A 20,582-nucleotide genomic window follows, 5' to 3' on the forward strand; every position below is an offset into this window, starting at 1 on the left:
CAGTGAGGATGTGAGAGACATCTGGGAAGAAGCGATGGGACCTGTCTAGGGCCATTTGGAGGTGGTTCGGCTATCTAGTTTGCTTACTCAAAGGAGAGGATGCTTGGCACTCTTTGTTTATAAGAATGGGGGTGGTGGAGCTGCTTTGATATCCTGTGTGAGCTGTATGAGCTGATCTGGTATTGAGCATATGGTTACATGCCTAGGACTGATAGGTAGAGAGAGTGAGCAGTGTGTTTCTGTGTAGTGCAATTTATGGAATCTGCGTCTGCAGGGACAAATGAACTATTATTGAAATCTTGGGTTCAGAGAAGCCTGGCATCCCCCCCCCCCATGTTAACAAATACAGTAACATTTAGTCTATAACTATGCAGGGGAAATAATAAAAATAGGATTCTCCTGATTCACCTTGCATCTACACTGAAGAGTCATTGGCCTTGTTAAAGGGGGGGGGGGACCTAACAGCAATTCTTTACTCCAATGCCTTTCAAGTGCCCTCCCCTACATAATGAATTGCTTGAAAATTGCTGCACATCAGGATCAACACCATTTTTAATTTGAATTTGCAACACTGCTCATGATCTTTCTGCAAATCTTTAGGTTGAGGAAGGCTCTAAAAGTTCAGCAATATCTGTGGTTCAGGACAGCCAGTGTGGTTGTGGTAGGTTTAAATTTCCACACAGCTGTGAAGCTCACTAGATGACCTCAAGTTAGCATCACAGTTTCTCAGCCTAATCTACTTCACAGGGCTGTTGTGAGAATAAAGTGAGAGAGGACCCTGTGGAGAAAGCCCTGAGCTCCTTGGATGAATGCAAAGGCAGGAGACAAATGTGACAAACACCCTGCTGCAAAATGATTGCTTTCAGAGCCCTTCGCTTTGCACCCTTGGTGCTTCCTCTATCCTGCCTGCATCAGAGTGAACCTGCATTGGAGGTTTTTGCTGATTGATAGGAGGTGAGATAAAATGCTTTAGCCTGGCTGTGCGGGCGCAGAAGAGTGTCTGCCTGTCACCAGGTGTTTAGACAATAAATCACTTGGATTTACTCTCCTCAGGACACTATAAGGCTGGAAGTGTAAACAATGTGGCTGTGGCAGTGATGGAACATCACAACGACATCACAATGGGGGCAGCATGTCATGTGCTGACTCTGTGAGATGCATCCAAGTTGCACAGGAGTCTCCAGGTAGGGTATCAATTAGCAGGATGCTGGGGGAACTTGGAGAGGGAGGAGAAACTACCCATTCATGGGGCCACATTTTATTTCAGTTTTCACCTGCTCCAGAACGAATGCAAGGGCTTCTGATCCAATTTTGTTTTGTGCTCCTCTAAGCTCGCAAAAGTTGATAAATATTGTAGAGGCTCAAGCAAATGCATAGCATGCGTATGTTGAGAGCCTTCCTTTCCCTGGAGCCGCTGTTACTGAAGCAAATGAAACAAGAACTGTGTTAATAATCCTACTTGGCACTTTTAATCTTCAAAGAACTTTGCAGATTTTAATGAAATCACTTGCCTTTCAACAAACTCAACAAGAGAGGTGGGGAAAATATAGAGAACATGCAGAGACCCCCCTAGAATGAATCTGAAAGTGGAATTCGAGAGACACTGGGTCTCTTCCTTTTCTTTTTTTTTACCCATAATGTTTTATTGATTTTCATACAGTTCAACACATTCAATTCAGTTTTAATACAACATTCCCTTAGCATTTTGACTTCCCATCCTTACTTCCACGATGCTTTTGTTCAGATCCTTTATCTGCTACCTTAAATACAGTAAGGAAAGGTAAAGGTACCCCTGCCCGTACGGGCCAGTCTTGACAGACTCTAGGGTTGTGCGCTCATCTCACTCTATAGGCCGGGAGCCAGCGCTGTCCGAAGACACTTCCGGGTCACGTGGCCAACGTGACAAGCTGCATCTGGCGAGCCAGCGCAGCACACGGAACGCCGTTTACCTTCCCGCTGGTAAGCGGTCCCTATTTATCTACTTGCACCCGGGGGTGCTTTCGAACTGCTAGGTTGGCAGGCGCTGGGACCGAACAATGGGAGCGCACCCCACCGCGGGGATTCGAACCGCCGACCTTTCGATTGGCAAGTCCTAGGTGCTGAGGCTTTAACCCACAGCACCACCCGCGTGGTGCCTTTTTCTAAAACATATATCCTACATTCCTTAGTCCCACTCATTCTTTTGCTTATAGGCACTAGGTCTCTTCCAAGGGGTCCAAAGACAAGACTTCCTTGCCAAATGCTAGTTGCATTCCCTTCTCTTGGGCTACGTTCGCACTACATGTTTAAAGCAGTATGATAGCACTTTAAACACTATGGCTTCCCCAAAGAATTCTAGCAGCTGTAGTTTGTTAAGGGTGCTGAGAGTTGTTAGAAGACCTCCTAGAGCTATATTTCTCAGAGTGGTTTAACAATCATTCCCTGTTCACAGTGAACTCAAGGAAACCAGCAGTTTCATGAAGATGTTCAAAAACTGTTGGAGGTAAGTTGGGTCATTGCAGGACTCCATAAGCCAAAAAGATCAGCTGAAGTTGGAGTCTACCAACATTCCCATTCTTGGACCAATTCTCCAGGCATGATGGGAACTGCTGCACAATAACATCCTTTCATCCCGTCCCAGATAAGTGGAACCTGAGCAGGTGCACTACACACTACAAGAGTCCACTAAATATGTTAAAAGAAGTATGAGTAGATGATTTATTTATTTATTTATTTATTTATTTGCTTGCTTGCTTGTTGCAGGGCCCACTACTAGTAGTAGCAGCCGTCATAGCCATGGCTGTGTCTGTTCATATGGCCGCTCTGTTTTTGTGCTGAGTCAGCTGAGGACATTCCAACATTTGTTTTTCCCACTTACGTGCAGTTCACACATCCTTCTTTGCTTCCCATAGCTCTGGCTGTGAAGGCGCAATTGTGGCCTCATTGATTCTTCACCTCCTGGAATTGTCCCACATGTGCCAGTGCAGTGTCAGAATCAATATCACAGGCTTCGTGCAGAGACTGTGCTGGGGCCAAAAGAAGCAATTTGCTTACTGGGCAGGTTGCAGTGAGATAATATTGTGTCAGGAGGTGAGGTTGCAGTAAGAGTGGCAATAAATGTTTCTTTTCCTCAACAAGGAGAAAGAGGGGATTGATCAGCTTCAGCTTCAGATCCTTCTAGAGATAAAATGTAACTGGAAGAACAATAATTCCAATGTACTAATGCTCCTTTAAGGGGAAGCCCTTGCAGAGCTTCACATCCCTCACTCACTGCAGGGGTGGCAGTGGGGCAGCATTTCGCCTCAGGCGGAAAAACTTCTTGGGCTGCTTCTGCTCTCTGGCAAATCAATCTGAGCTTTACTCGCAAGTGGCTGTTCGCAGGCAGGAAGTGTAGAGTGCTATCTGGCCTCTTTCTGTGTTGTCCAGCTGCCCATCTCAACCCGTCGATTATGCTGATCCAACACTGCTGAAGGAAAGATCCAGCTACGTATGAGCAATATTCTACTCCAAGGGCTGCAAAGCTGTGCACCCCTCTACTCATTGCTCACTCAACCACAGCATGGTGCCACTGCACAGCTGTTCTGGGTGTTCACTGGGTAATACTCTGGCAGTGCCAGCCGGGCTGAACTGAGACAAAGATCAACATGGGAAACAAACTACGGTGGGTATCACCAACTGGAACAACTGCTTCAAAGTAATGAAGCACATTATTACTGCAATGCACAAATACAGCACAGAGGAGAAATGGTGAGGAGGACTTCCACTCAGGCTTGGCTCAGCATACCTCTCCACATCAATCAATCAATCAATCATTTTCATGGGATTGTATATTTTAATTATATTTCAATGCTTGTGTAGTAGGCTTCTAAGTTATTTGCAAGTACAAAAACCAATTTTGGCATTAAGCCATCTATAATGTATTATTTCTTTATATACCGTATTTTTCGCTCTATAACACGCACCTGACCATAACACGCACTTAGTTTTTAGAGGAGGAAAACAAGGGGGGGAAAGTTCTAAATGAAACAGTGGATGTATGATTTTTGTGGTTCATGCTGTGGCCACAGACATGTGATCTGACGGTGAGTTTGGGGTAGCCCAATGCAAAAATCCTGAGGATCCATGTGGATCTGTGCTTTGTAACCACATTTTAAGTGGGGAGAGAAGGAAAAGCACTCAAGGGACAAGGAGCATGCGTCGGGTGTGTGGAGAAGGATGCTGCTAATAATGCAGAAGAGGGGTATAAGGGGAGAAGGCTCCTCTCCTCTCCCGCTTTGCTCCTTTAAAACAAGCAGGCTCTGCTTCTCTCCCTCCTCCCTGGCTTAGAGAGCTGAAAAGCTTTTCTGCTATTTAGTGACCTGAGTGGGGAGAGAGAGGGACAAAGAGCACGGTTTAAAGCAGCCAACCAGACAGGAGCTGCTTACACCTGTGTAAGCGGCTCCTCTCCCGCTTTGCTGTTTCAAAGCGAGCCACGGAGGAGGGAAGTAAGGGGAACCATGGATCCTCTGCTCACGACTGCAGCAGATCCCCCCGCCACCCATAGGCTTTCGCTCCATAACACGCATAGGCATTTCCCCTTACTTTCTAGAAGGAAAAAAGTGAGTGTTATGGTGCAAAAAATACGGTATTTTCTAATTGCAATGTGGTGTTGGAAACAGGAAGTCAAATGCATATAATAAACACATGTACATGCATCTTTCAATATGCAGCCCCATTTATAGCTGAGAGACACCAGGGCACACCAAAATGTATGTATCCTTGCTGAATGGGGACATCTGGAATACATGCTTTCATTCATATAGCACTGGCATATGATGGCCCTTTAGCATAAGATAAAAGCTAAGATTTTTGCATTTGTTACACTCTTGGAAAGTTTGCCCAAAATATCTGGAAGCCATGCAGCAATCAGGGATGGGGGAGAAATTTGGTCCAGTTCACATTTTAATGCAAATCTATCTAATTCACAGTTCCCAAAACAGTAAGCAAAATAAAATAAGCTTTGCTTTAGTACTTACACACAGCAAAGGATACCCTCCATTGAGGAACTGTTAACACTTCACTGGTATCTTTGCATATTCCTGGGAAAACTCCCATTCATGCAAGTTTTGCCTGTCTCCGCTATGTGCTTCTCCAGTGAGCATTTAGCTATATAGGAATCATGGCTACAGATTTTGTTCTATTTTTGGGCCATGTCTTTGAATGCCTTGCATTGTGGTGTACAGGAAAACAAGGGAGGCGCACACATGCTTCACATGCTGGAAATAGAAATTCCACATTTATAGGCTGCTTGTTGCTTTCTCACAGCTTCTGGCATGCTTCAGTCTGCCAGTCACAGTGAACACAGTGTCCTGGGAGGGATGATCATTGTGAACAGATGGTCCCACGAGGGACAGACAGATGGCCCAGAGACTGGAAGCTTCTAGGGATTTTGATGGAACAGAGAAATCAGGCCCTATTTCTCACTCCAGGGTTCCATGCTAGGGACAGGCTAGAGCCCACCTTCCCCACCTTGTCACCTCCAGCAACTTCTTGTCATTTGTGCTATTTAGTAGGCGCTAGTTAGTGCTGGTGCACTAGATCCCAGTAGTAAAGCAGTGCTCACCCTTCTGCTCTGCCTGTATCTTCAGAGCAGAAGACATTTAGCCCAGGAAACAATGCAATAAGCAAGGAAAGCACTTTGACTAGGGGGGAAAAACCATTTCTTTGGGTTTCCCAGGTAGTTCACAACATTGTTTCAGACTACCGCCTTAGCAGTGCAAGCCACTTAGTATTGAGACCAGAACCCCAAATCTTTCTGTTAGTCACTCCTCAGAATTTCATCTCAAGCTACTTGTTCTCTTCCTAGGAGATTGCATGATCCACATAACTCACCAGACTTGGCATCAGATGTTGAATTCCTCATATCTCTTTGAAAAGGGGGAACATGTTTCTGGCTTTGAAAACAAGCTGGGTGGGTCAGAGCTTCTGGGATCTTAACTGGGGCATTCAACCCATGGCAATTTAATCTCTAAGGGGTCTCCAGGGGAGAAAAGAATCAAATGGCTCTTAGGTCATGCAGCTGCAGCGCAATGCAGTACTTTTGGACACCTGATGCTTTGATTGAGAATTTGGGCTCTGGCAGTCCTCACTAGGGATGGAAGGTTCTCTCAGCTTTGGTTCTTTCCATTTCTCTTTTCCCTAATCTCAAATTCAGTTCACATTTGTGTAGCAACTAGTGTTAAAAAACACCACACCCCTTGTGTAAATTCTTTAACGTTTTAGTGCAATTCAGCAATTAGTATCTTGCGGAGCAGTCAGGGGGGTTGTCAAGTGAAGTAAGCAGTCGGGCAGAGCCCCCACAGTACCTAATGAATGCTTTTAGACACACATTGGTTGGAGAGCTGTATCACAACGTTCAGGTAGGTGCAAATTTCAAAGGATGGCTGTGTTTCAATTCTCATATGGTTTCAGAAAGTGAAGATTTGATCGTTCTGTGAACAGAGTCAGATTTCTTCCCCATCTCTAGTCCTCAACTTCTGCTGGAGGTTATAAGATCTAAGTTAAGCTATTGCAGGGACTCCGACATGTTGGAAGAGCATTGGCTATGCCTGGGAGCTGTCCCAGGTCCTGAACTTCTGGGTCCCCTGCTGGTCCCAATCTTGTTCTCCAACTCTGTTAAGTGCAATGCAGAAGTTGCTTCTGAGTGACTCTAGCTGATAGGCCAGGGGTCTGCAACCTTTAAGACAAAAAGAGCCACTTGGACCCGTTTCCGAAGGAAAAAAAACTGGGAGCCGCAAAACTCGTCATTATAAAAATAACTTTTTTGTCACTTTTTTATTCTTTCTTTGTTTGACCCCTCAGAATTACTCCTCCTCATAGAAATAAACGTTAAATTAACAAGTTACCTTTTTGTGTGTGTGTTCTTCACTCCCCTTCAAAACAGTGACCAGCGTACATTCCCCTTTCAATGTAGCGGGCGGGCGGGCGGGAAGGTAACGTCAGGACGCTGTGTGACTAACGCACGCACCGCCCCCATGCGACGTCACAGCCAGTACAGCGCCCGCCACAGTGGGGAGTGTCGGGGTGCACAATGCGCCTCCTCCCCTCGCTAGTATCCGCCCTGGAGCCGCGGCAAAGGTGTAAAAGAGCCACATGCGGCTCCGGAGCCGTGGGTTGCAGACCCCTGTGATAGGCAGTACCCATGAGTTCTAGCTTACTGTTCTGGAGGCATATAGCCTAGCCAGAAGAGGACATAGGGCACAGCAAATATGCACAACAGGTCTGCTGCTTCATGGCTGATGGCAGCTCTCTTTCATCTTTGTTTGCCTCCCTTCTATGTCCAGCAAGAAAAGAAAAAAGAGGCAGGCCTCTGGTAGACAAAAGCAGGAAATGAAACAGAAAACCAATTGCAAGTGTACACAAAGAATATATAATAGAAATAAATCACAAATAACAACAAACAAGAATAGCACGTACATCATGCGCTGGTGCAAATTGATGTAACACACAGTAGGACACAAACAAAGCAAATGCTCAATATGCATGTACAATAATTATGAATTCACTAGTTAATATAGTGATTTTACAGAGTAATTATAAATTCACATGCCGGATATAATTGTTTGATGGATAGCCTGCAAAGATCCATTTTGAGAAAGTCTTCAGCATAAACCATCCATGTATTATGAGAAGAACGACAATCGGAATCAAATATGAGGCATACATTTATTTATTTTTTGTTAAATGTGGAATTTATTCCCCCAACAATGCCAGCCACACAGCATTGTGAGTTGAGTGGTAGACCTCAATTTTAGTGTCTCCCAAGACCTCAAGCCAGGAATATCTGCTCAGACACATGGGCACCCTTACTAGTCAATCTCTTTATAAGGTGATTTTTCTTATTTCATCAGTAACTTTTTTTGGAACGATTGTTGATCTTATATTCACCATCTTCAAGATTCAGGCATTTTAAAAAAATGTTCATTAGGGCAGCACTTAATGTTTACAATCAACCCGTCAATCAATCAATCAATTTATATTGTATTACTGTGAGGCAAAACACAAGCCTGGTCACTGGTCTTTGTTGGGGTCAGTTTATAATAATCGGGCAGTTGTGCCATGACTGCTTCTGCCTTCCTTGAAGCAGACTAGAGTGCCCTGCCGCACTGTTTGGTAATTGCTGGTGTGTGTAGTGTGAATATGCAGAGCCAAACTACCAGCTAACTCAGAGTGTCCCATTGCAAGGCACAACTGCCCAGAGGGTATGGCTTGTGGAGGATGCTTACTGTGGCCACAAGTGTGAATTCCACAGGATCTTAAATTTCTTTGACACTCAGATTACATTTGTAGTTTTCTTGCTTGTTCACTTGGCAAAAGAGACCTGCATACTCCTTCTGGCATGTATATATGCAGACATTCTTTAATCACATAGTTGTGTTTTGTAAATCTGGCAAACATTCTCACCTTGCAGCATAAAAGAACTCAGACATAAAATTTAGACTAAAAGCTGTTCTAAACCCAGTCTTCTTTCCTTTCCTTTGTCAATCCAAAGTGCATTAAAATTAAACTCCTGTGCTTCTCGAAGCTGCCTCTGTTATTATTGGAACTGATGCACATTTACTATAGCCAATCTATTTTTATTTGAACCACTTATGCTGTATGAAACCGAGCATAATAATTCGAGTCAATACAGATATATTTGTTTTTATTTAAACTTATAAGTGTGCTAAAAGCAACAAATGTTTTCCCCACTGAAAACCAATACAGATATATAATACATAGAGAAGATATGCAGCAATCAAAACAGTGGTGTCCAGTTGCTCCAGGGGCTGATTTAAGAAACCATTGCATCTTATTTTGGACAAGTTTAGGAAACCAAAGTTAGCAGAAGCTGCATCCTGAGTGCAGTGAGTGGTATCTGGAGTTGGTCCCTTTTAGTAAAGCTGCTATGAGTAAGCAGGGAACTACTCATTACTAGGAGAACTAAAACCAGCAGGGGCAATTTCATGAGATCAGCTTGAGTCTGAAGTGGGAATTCAGTCTATTACACCTTGGCAGAGAAAGACCTTCTAGAATTCGTGGAAACTGTTGTGCAGTTCACCTTATGTTCACATGAATATCCTTCCATTTAGTTAGGCCATGCATAGTAATCAGTGGTGCACATGTGAGCACACTTCCCCCCACAGCAAGTGATCCTAGATACACTGTGCAACATTCACTTTTGATAAGAAAAATACTAGTTCACTAGTTGCATATTGTTTCCTAGATGCATTGCATAGATCCCACCCCTTCTGAAGAGAGTTGAAGGTGTGCTCAACTTCCACTTCAAAAAGACTGTTCTAGAATGGGGATGGAGACATGACTTAATTGTGCATGGTTCCTCAGATATTATTTCATTTATTTATTATATGCATTAATATTCCATCCTGAAGGTGTGGACCAAATAAATAAAACCAAAAAGAGACCATACAAAAACTAAAACAAAAAATTGACAATAGAATTTAGACCTTGACCAGTCTGTTCATTTGGTTCTCCATTTAAAATCCTCTTTTACCTTTTACCTATAGCTATTATGCTGCTCAGAGTGGAGGTCGATAACATGAGGGCCACCTCCAGATATTGTTGAAGTTCAACTCCCATTAGCTAGCATAACCAATGGTCAGAGATTATGGGAACTCCATACCTTGTGCTTAGAGAGACGCTTAATAAAACCATAAAACTGTAGAGTTGGAAGGAACCTTGGTTATCATCTAGTCCAGTGGTTCCCAATTGGTTGACCATGGACCCCAGGGGGTCTGCGTAACCCATCCATGGGGTCTGTGGCACCATTCACATAACAAAATACCACAGAGATATCAAAAATTTCAAAATAGGGGGTCCATGGCTTGACTTTTGCAAAACAGGGGTGCTCAGTACTTAGCTATTTGGGAACCACTGATAAAGCCCAACTCCCTGCGATGCAGGAATCTTACATGGTCCCCTTACATGGTCCCCCATACTGGATCCCGTGGAACTCCCTTCCATTAGAGGCTAGACTGGTCCTCTCTCTACTGCCTGTTGTGAGAGGGTCTGCTGTTGTTCTGTTCTGTTTTGTGTGTGCCTTTAAATGGCTTTTTCAGTGCTGATTTTTAATAGGGGGAGGGAAGATGTTTATGCGTATGCATGTGTGAGGAAGTGTCAGTGAGGAAAGGCATGGTTTGCGCCTCTGGATCAATCCACATTACCCTCAGTTTATAAAGATTCAGCAGCAGATTAAGTTCTGATGTTTCCACGTCTCATTTGGCCTGAACCCAACAATTGACACTGATCTCATGTGATTTTTTTTCTCAGCCCTTTAGAAGTCTGATTTCCAAGCCGTCTCCCACCCAGGTGGTGGTGGGAATGCCTACTTTAGAAAGGCAGTGGAGTTTCCTAATGTGTTTTCACAGCAGCTGCTCATGGGTCCCTCCTGCTGTGAGTCAAGAGGTTGCCCTGCAAAGTTGGATGGTGTAAAGGCTTCCATTGCTGTGAATCTTTGCCTCTCATCTCTGCTGCTTTCACACCTCAGTGGATCTCATTCTTCCTCATGCCTTCACCACTTATATTAGCATTTCTTTCTCAACTGAGGAGCCTGGCATTCAGATAACGCCATATTCCTTTGTCCCAAATCATTCTCCCTCTCCTTCCCTCCATGTTGCAGTGAGCAAGGAATACTCCTGTGTCATGTTAACCATGAGAGACCAGGTCTGAGCAGTACAACACGAGGAAAAGAAGGGAGACAGTGTCTGAGTTCTGGCATTAATAACACCCAAACCTCCACCAATACAAATACAGTGAGCTGCAATTAATCCTGTGGCTAGCAGGGATCCGTGCCAACACAGAGTCTCTTGGTGTCAAACTAAATCTGAATCTCACATTGACCGTATTGGGCATTGTTCTTCTTACACAGTAGCTAAGTGCTGGTGGTAGAGGATTGGGTAATGCTGGAATGGGGAAGCTGTGGCCCTCCAAATGCCATCAGATTCCAAACCCTGTCTGTCTCCATCAGCAGGGCCTATAGCTGAGGATGAGCCACAGGCTCCCCATCTCTGATGTAGCAGATGATGGGAATGACATCTGCATGAGACCCTGGAGGGCAGCTGCCAGTCAGAGCAGACAATGCTGGGTGGATGGACAAATAGTCTGGGTGGACAATGCTGGGTGGATGGACAAATAGTCTGACCTGGTATGAAGTCATTTCCCATGTAATCCAAGCTATTCATAACAGGAGAGCAGAACAACCAAAACTGTAGGAAAACAGCATAATTTATGTCAGGGTAAGTTATTTTGAAGTCACATACACCTATGACACACTCCATTTGGCAGTGAGGCTACGACCAGCTGAACTGAGCATGGCAGAGGGAAAGCAAGCCTTTAAAATAGGGGTTGATTTACACCACCCCTTTTGCCAGTGTAGCTTCTACTAGGTTGCTAGATTATGTGACCAAGCTCAACAGAATATGGAAGAGGGGAAACAAGGGGGGGGGCAGGGCCCCTACAATATTTTCATGGAGGGGGATGGGCCCCCACAAAATTCCATGGTGATCCTCAAAAGGATGCGTCAGGACAAAGATGCTTGGCCCTGCGGCATCATTTGGAGTCTTGCGCTCTGGTGCTCTCTACCTGGGATGCATGCGAAGAAGCATCTTCACTCTGTGCATCCCTTTGACTTCCACACAAAGGTAAGGCAGCTGGCAGTGAGTGAGGGATGGTGGGCTGAGTTGGCCTGGCATGGTTGTGGGGAGCATGATGTCATGCTGCACCACCATGATGTTGTGGGGTGGGGTGCATTGGTGCCACAGAGGGGTAAGTCTCCTCCTGCGCTGTCGCTCCCCCCATTTTTGAGACTTCCCACAGCCTAGGCTTAGCGAGCTTTAACTGGCCTATGCTGACATATCTCTGGCTGAGTTTGGACAGCACAGCCCTTGTTGGTCCAGACCCAGTCAGAGATCTATCTATTCCAAACTCCACTCTTCCTGCTGGATCTTGGGTCTGGATTGCTCCCTGATCTCCACCATGTCTTCTCTTTCCCTCTGTGTTGCAGTGACCAAACAATGCTTCTTTGTCAAATTATATGGCTCTCCCCTTGAATCTTTAGGGGCAACTTTATGCTGAGTTTTCCATTACAAAAGGAGGAATATTATGGCAAATATTTACTAAAATACGAGCTTCAGCAAAGGGCATATTTTGTTTCTATACCCCCGCGCTCATTCTTCCTTTGTAAAGTCTCCTGCCCATTCTTTTCGTTTCCTGCTTCCTTAAGGGAAACAATGGTATTCCCTACAGTGCAAAAAAATCTGCTAAGTTTACCCAAGAGAGATTCTATACCAGGGCGGGATAATGTCATCAATACTGAAAACTAAAGCTTCCTCTTCCTGTTCATGCCTGACTTTTTAGCTCACTTTGGCTTACCCATTTGCTCCCATTTTTGCAGTCCTCCCCTCCTTGCAAAAAGAAAAAAAGAAGAAGAAGAGAGGATCTTTATGAAGGAGAGTATTTATTTGAAATGATGAGAGGAAGCAAACAAGATAAAAATGGAGAGATAAGTGACAAGACGGGATTTCAGTCCTGGCCTAGGTTTCAAGTGAACGATTGTCAATACTAATAACATAAACCTAACTGTGAAGGGGACCCAATACACAGTGGCTTGGGAATGCTTACAGACATCTGAAAATTTAATCAGAGGGTGCCATCAGAAATGTAGCCAGTGTGTCTGGAATTTGGGTTTAATGCATTTGTTTGAAATATTTTACATTGGCGAGGGGGGAAAGTGCAGGAGATATTTGCATGAGATGCAGTTGCTTTGCTGTGTGGGGAGAAAAAATGTGTCTTCTGTACAACCATAGAAACAAAGGAGAGATAACTCACCTTGCGTTCTACGATAGTTGTGCATGGTCCATGTGATGAAACTTGGCCACATCTGTAAAATGGGCACCCCCCCAATAAGATGAGCACTTCAGCTCAAGCGTAGCCAAGAACCACTCGCTTTGACCTTGAAGCCCTACAAGTTGTGTATTACCTCCAAGTTTAGAAGCTGCATACCACTGAACACTAGATAGAGGGAGCCACAACAGGGCAAGGCTCTTGTTTTCATGTCTTGCATGTGGGATTTCCTGGGGCATGTGGCTAGCCACAATGTGGTAGGATCCAGATCAGGGTGAAAGGTCTTTAACCCTTTCCCACTTCAGTGGGTGGGCAAAGGGTTCAACCTTCTAGCCCTGGGCCACCTGGGCCAGCAATCCAATTTTAAAAATCATTCATGTGCTTGCTAACCCTTGGCTCTGAGGTCACACCATGGAAATGCATAGCTCCTGGCTGATGAAGTGTGTCTGGTGGGGCTGCTACTGACATCTGCATAGTGCTGACCCAGATGCTCCTCAGACTCAAGTACTGTCATGGAATGTCAGGGCTCAGAGGAACAGGTGGAAGAAGTGTTTGTATCTGATATGAGATACAAAGGCAGTGGAATTTGCTCCCAGCACCAGTCACCACATGGAAGCAGCTTAAGGGCCAAATAGTTTCCTGTTGCAGAAGATAAGGCTTAGTAAAACAGTTCCAGACATAGATATATGCAGCTTGTAGGCTTTTGCATGCAGATACTTGCAAGTACAAAGAATCTCAATTGTTCTAAATACACTCCAGCAATTCAGGACATGACACTGGACATGTAACACCAACAGACTGATAACTCAAAGAGTAACTGCAGACTAACAGACACTACTGAACTGACAGGGATTAATCACAGATATAGTTAGGGCACTGGGCCGTTACCATAGCAACTTGCTTAGCTGACCTTTCACCTATGATTAGCTCATCCATGGGATGATTTACGTTCGTGAAGGAAATTAACCCCTTCTTATGTCAAGTTCATCCAGCAAAAGGTAGTGGGGGCAGAGCAATTTATGGGGTTTTATACCTCCCGTGAGGCAGGAGCCAGAGCTTGAGGATGGGGAGCAGTCTGAGCAGTCAGAGATGAGGGAAGAGGGCAGGATGTGCCAGGAGCAGAGGGAGAGACAGTGTCTGAAGGGAGGGGGGTCAGCCGAACCCACTTGGCCCCCTCCCCTAGTGTCTCCCAGGACCAGGAGGGACTAGAAGAGGCAGGCACAGCAACAACTTTAGTATAGGAGAAGTCACAGGGTGCTTTCACTCACTGTCCCAATAAATAACTAAACTACCTGTTCTTTGTCCTGCTTGGACTGTGGCTCAGGGCAGGAACATCTTCATAGTGCCAGTTTGCATTTCTTAGTGCAGAAAGTATTGATCTCATGTGTAAAGATTCTTTTCTATTTGGATTAATACAGGAGGATTCTCGAAACTACTAGAGGCTTCTCTGTGTGAGAGAAACAGAGGCAGAAGGGTTAATGATTATTTGGGTTATACCTTCTGGGAAGCTGCTTTGTAGTAGTTCTCTTATCTCTATTCTGCAGAGTCATGCTGACTATAAATATAGGCCAGAAGGAGCCTGGACCTTTTCTCTTTCTCTCTCTTCCTTCTGGTGTGGTGTTTCTGTTTCTGTATAGTGTTAAGGTTTAGTCTTGTAAGTTTTGTAAGTGCTGCAACTCTGTATGGACTGAGTCAATCCTGATTGTATTGGATTTGATAAGCATTATGCTACATTTGCCTTCAGCACACGTAAAAGCTCTGCTGGATGAAATATTGCCTCTGGTCTATTTTTTTTGGAAACCCTGCTAAACTCTGCAACGTGTTTAAGTTTTTTCCTCCACACATATGACACATAGTGCTAAACTGGGTGTTCATCTACTATCTGGTGCGCCTTGTACTGCACAATGATAAGTGTGGGATTTCCCACTCAGACATTGGTGTGGTCCTTCCTTGACCCTCCATGAGAAGGTACTATCCATCCATTTAACCCCTCAGCTCTGGATGGTGAAGAAAGAAAACTACTCTGAAATCTAAATGTAAACTTTGCAGCTCTAAGAATAAATAGATAGATAAAATCCTCAGAAACCTAGTAGATTTCTAGGCCTGCACCCGTGAAAAAGTGTTGTTGACATTAAAGGCTCATTACCTCAAAGAGGAATAAACAGAAGTCATTTATCATCATCATTATGATGATCATCGCCATCATCATTAGCGCTGCCATCTTAAAGTCAATCTCACACTTGTCGTTGGACGGAAGCAGATTTTAATGTGTGCTTATCACAATTGTACATAGTGAGGTTTTGCATGCAACAGATTACTTTGTGACATTGAAAATAAGTACATTTCATAAACAGTAATGGAGCTGAAACACAGCTTGATCCCAGCAAGGTACACAAAAATGATTAGAGCCTGAAATGAGAAATTAAGTTTCTTTTAAAACAAAGGACACAAAAGTTATTCACTGTGGTAAAGCTAAATGAGAATGTGCTTATAAAAAAATATCTCCTTCAGTGACTTTCCCCCATAATGTCTCATTGTGGCTCAGTGCATAAAGTATATGGATTGGGGGGGGGGGGGGAGGTTGTCCGTGAAGCTCAATCAGTGGCAAGGGCCAAGACACAATCACTCAGAACTAGCCTACCTCATGCAAGCTGGCTGTGGGGTTAGGTGAAAACTTTAAAATGTACTATACAAAGAAGGGATAGTAACATGAGGAAGACATTAGCTGCAGGTGTGATTACTTTTTTTGCCTTATGAGTATTTAGAGGGCTTGTCCTATTATTAGACAATGTGAGGCAAATGCCTCAGGCAGCAGATGCTGGGGTGCACAGTGGAAGGCAGAACTGCATTTGCTACATAGCATCTCCTGACCCGCCCTCCAAACTAGCCTGCTGCTTCAAGTGTGGCGGAAGACACAACACCTTCATCAGTGTCAAATAAAGATTCAGCTGCCAGTCCAGTCAGCTTCTCTGTGTGGAAAAACAAGAGTTAAAACCAACAGTGCACAGAAAAGAATTTCATTGCAATGTTGTGAATGAAAGCTTTGATGCATGAAGGAAGTATCAACAATAATTGCACCTTCCTGAGTTTGCAGGCAGCCTGAAGTGGAGACAATTTGTGAGTTTGGAAAGCATATGAGGCGAAAGGGTATTGTTCCTGAATGTGCAGCCATTAGATCCATTTTAAATATTTGTTTATTTTTATTTAACAGGATTTATACACTGCTTAATCATCAAAAGCTCTAGGTGGTCCATCGCTGCTTTTGTAGGCAGTGAGGGGGGCGGGACAGGGATAAGGAGGCAATTATGTACTCCTATTCGTGTGGCATTGTGGTCAGAAGAGGTTCATAAGTCCTTGTTTGCTAATGTGTCCAACTGCATGCCAGGGTATAATTCTCGACAGGGGCAACATGTCCTGTTCTACTGATTAAGGCGATGCGCCCCCCCCATCACTGCCCAGCACTGCTCTACCCCGCTGCTGCCTCCCTTGCCTGAGAAGTGTTGCAGTGCCTGTGAAGCAGTGATGCTACTGCCAACGGTTTCTAGTGATATCTCATGAGATCTCGCCGAAATCTCATGAGGTCTCATGCACTCAAGGTCTCGTGATATTTTGTCAAGATCTCATGAGATCTTACCAGAAGCCAGCATCGCTGCCAGTGCCACTTTTCTGCCCATGATGGAAGAGGCTGGAAGGGTGGGGGCACTGCTTCATGGGCAGGCCAGCCCTGTTTCTTGGACATATGTCAACTAGAGAGATGAGACGTGAGCACTGAAGATGGGTGGAAATATTTGCACCAGTATTTCAACCCACTTATGACTATTTCTTAGGAGTACTTTGACTTTCTGGTTATCACAAGATATAAAAATGAAAATAATAGATGCTCTCAAAATACACTGCCTTGTTGAAAAAATTGTTAGTTTGGGACATTCGTAAGTTAGCCTTTGAATCTTCTTAAGTGAATCTCCCCTTGCAGATCCAAAACTCTCTTTATGCTTTCCTTCTAAAACCTGAATCAACATGTTTGGAAGCAGAGCCATGGGAGGATGCAAAGCTCTGTTTTGTGCAAGTCTGGTAGCAGGTAAATTTGGATTCCCCTCTAACTTCCTTTCACTTTTTGTTACGGCTGCTATGCTGCTAGATCTTTAGTTTGAGGTATGCTGGTTCACTTCCTTATCTTACTATCTTGACAGCACTACTTCCTGGTTTTTTGGTCTCTTCTCATTTCCTGCAGATTAGCAGAAGAATTAGAAGAAAAAGATGAAGTGAAGCAAGTCAGAAAGCAAGTGACAGGATAGAAGTAGCTGTTTCAAGAGACACAAACGTGCTACCACTTTTCTCTCTCTTCACACTGTTATCTATAGAGTGCAATGAAGCCCCATCAGAGACAGGAGAGACACAACTGTTAGAACAACTGCAGAGCAGGTAAAACATTTGCCATCTCTTAGAAACATTGAGTCATAAAGTTAGGAGGGACCCAAGGGTCATCTAGTCCAAGCCCCTGCAATGCAGGAATCTCAACTAAAGCATCCATGACAGGTGGCCATCCAATCTCTGCTTAAAAACCTCCGAGGAAGGAAAGTTGACAATGTTCCACTGTCAAGCACTTTTTAATGTCGGAAAGTTCTCCCTGATGTTCCATCAGAATCCCCTTTCTTGGACCTTGAATCCACTGGTCTGAGTCCTACCCTCCAGGGCAGGAGAAAACAAGCTTGCTCCATCTTCATGTGACAACCCTTAAGATATTTGAAGATGGCTATCATATCTCCTCTCAGTCTTCTCTTTTCCAGGCTAAACATACCCAGCTCCTTCAACCATTACTCATAAGGCTTCGTTTCCAGACCCTTGATCATCTTGGTTGCCTTCCTTGGCACACGTTCCAGCTTGTCAACATCCTTCTTAAATTGCGGTGCCCGGAACTGGACGCAGTATTCCAAGTGTGGTCTGACTAAGGCAGAATAGAGTGGTACTATTACTTCCCTTGATCTGGACACTATACTTCTGTTGATGCAGCCTAGAATAGGGTTAGCTTTTTTTTTGCTGCTGTATCACACTGTTGACTCATGTCAAGCTTGTGGTCCACCAAGACTTCACATGTACTACTAGTAAGCCAGGTGTCTCTCATCTTATATTTGGGCTTCTGGGTCTTCCTGCTTAAGTGCAGAACCTTACGTTTGTCTCTATTGAAATTTATTTTGTTGGTTCACTTTTCCAATATGTTTAGGTCATATTGAATCCCAATTTTTCTATTCTGCAGCTTTAGTTACCCCCTCCCAATCTGGCATCATCTGCAAACTTTATGAGCATCCCCTCAATTCCTTCATCCAGGCCCTTCATGAAGACTTTGAACAACAACGGGCCCAGGACAGAACCCTGCGGCACCTCACTTGTCACTTTTTCTCGGGAGGGTGAGAAACCATTAATGAGCACTTTTTGGGTTCAGTCAGTCAACCAACTACAAATCCACCTAACAGTTACCTCATCCAACCCAGAGGCAACATGCCTCTTATATCAGTTGCTGGGGATCTCAAGTGGAGAGGGTGCTGTTGTGCTCATGTCTTGCTTGTGAGCTTCTCAATGACATCTGGTTGGCCATGGTGGAAATGAAATGCTGGACTAAATGGGCCATTGGTTAAATCCAGCAGGGTTCTTTTTATGTTCTCATGAGCAAGCAGGCTACTGCAGCCAATACTTTTTTTAAAAAAAAAGAAAGAAAGATAGTTTAAGGTTTGAGCAGCAGCGAAAATAAAGGAAAGGTCAGGATGGTGCTGGATGGTAGTGCCAGAGTTGCAGAAGTGGAAGAGCAGCTGAACGCCTAGTATCCCTCAGGGAAACAGCAGTGATTGAAAAAGGCAACAGCAGGCAGCTCAATACGGGTGGGTTTGTTTTCATTAGCAACAATCATGATAATATTTCTCTCCATGCTCCACTGCTTTTGTCCTTTTTTCTTCTTTTTTTTCCCTAGAGTGAGCATTTGGAGTCAGTGTTTCTGCTATAACTAGGTCAGGGAGCCTAAGTAGGTCACGTTGTCTTTCTAAACGTGGTAAATCTGGAAGTGAAGCGAGGAGGAATGGCCTGTAAACAAAAGACAAAGGGCTGGGCTCATGCGTATATGTGCAGGCAGGAGGGCAAACCCAGAGAGATGTGTCATTGGAGCCTGCCATCATCTACAGCTTGGGATGTTATGGAGAGAATATGGAAGATGGGAGAGGAGACAGAACATGGAAGGTGCTAAGGTGCCACGTGAGCGAATCAAGGGTAGTCGGGGCAGGAACAGCATTTGCAAAGTCTGGGCCGCCTACATTGCAAAGTCTGGGCTCTACATTGAACAGCATTTGCAAAGTCTGGGCTCTACATTGAACAGCATTTGCAAAGTCTGGACTCTACATTGAGCCATCAAACGGAGATTCAGTTTCCATGCCCAAACTAGTCAGTAAGTCAAAGCCAATGGGAAATTGGGATCCAGACGCTGGTCATTGTCCATGGGGCAGTTGTAGAGATTGGGAAGGTACAGGGGGAAGACTGGTACTACTGACACCCAGGTGAATAATTCACATTCGGGTCAGTGTATTGGAGAGATAAAGCAGATGTCCAAAAAGGAAGGATCATGGCTCAGTGGTAGAGAGCCTCTGCTTTGCATGCAGAAGGTCCCAGGTCCAGTTACCTGCATTTCCAGGTGGGCTGTGAGAAACCCCAGCCTGAAAATGGGCTGCTAATTAGTGTGGACAATACTGCGCTGTATAGGCCAGTGGTCTGAATTGGTATAAGAAAGCTTCCTATGCATATAAAAGAGCCATTGTAATGCTGGAATAAAAACAAAAGGACAGCAGTAGGAGCTTCAGGAGGAACAATGAGAGGAAACCTCAAAATTATTATTCTGCAGTATTTATACTGGGAGCAGCCAATCAGTGCCCAGACTGCAGCCAATTCTATAGTGCTTTCTGTTCTCGCATCATATGCCTGTAAAGTATGAGTAACATACCCCTTCATGCAACACTGCATCTGACATGGACAAAGAGCTGGTAACCAACCAAACTTTCTTTAAGGGTTTCATCAGGCAATCTCTAATGCTCCCAAAACATTGGAAAACATTTAAAAACAACAGAAACGAGAAGCATTTCAGAACGCAATGTTGTAAATGACTCTGAAAATATCCAGTCCAAGGGCTTCTGCTTGTCCCATGCTTTCTAGACATGGCTCCGAGTGCTTTTCTGTTCCTCCTGCCACATTCCCTGGGAAAACCTGCTCTTTAGTGCTGATTTGGAGCAAACATCAGTCTGTGAAAAACCCGACTGACATTTGCTACAATTCAGCAGTAGTAAGTGGGTTTTCCCTTGGGAAAGTGGTGGGACAAGTGGAAGTCTGGATAAGTCCGAAGTTACTGAAGTCCTGGCAACAATTGGCCTCACTGGGAAACAGGTGTGGGTAGGTGGGAGTATCTAAGGAGAGACCCAGCACTGGACTGTTCATTATACAGTATACAGCGTATTGCCATTCTTAACTAGGGAAAGGGGGAAAAGTTAATTCATATTTAAAGCTGGATCTATCTCATCTGCACTCATAGCTGCCAACGTTTTCCTTTTTGTAAGGGAAATTCCATTATTCCGAATAGGATTCCTCATAAGGAAAGGGAAAAGTTGACAGCTGTGTCTCCACTTTCAGAAACAATAAGCAATTTATTTATTTTTTTGCAATGCAGTTTTCCAGCCACGTAATGTGTACAAAAT

The 20,582-nt window shown here is 44.3% G+C and overlaps 1 long non-coding RNA gene across 1 annotated transcript; it reads left to right on the forward strand.

Annotated features, from left to right (window-relative positions):
- The first annotated feature begins 16,716 nt into the window (after positions 1-16,716).
- Positions 16,717-19,135, forward strand: LOC310678323. Its single transcript, XR_014511731.1, has 3 exons — positions 16,717-16,936; positions 17,220-17,280; positions 18,113-19,135. It is a non-coding gene; the product is annotated as an uncharacterized lncRNA (long non-coding RNA).
- The last annotated feature ends 1,447 nt before the right edge of the window (positions 19,136-20,582 follow it).

This window comes from Podarcis tiliguerta, assembly GCF_965153285.1.
Source record: "Podarcis tiliguerta genome assembly, chromosome: 1".
NCBI lineage: Eukaryota > Metazoa > Chordata > Lepidosauria > Squamata > Lacertidae > Podarcis > Podarcis tiliguerta.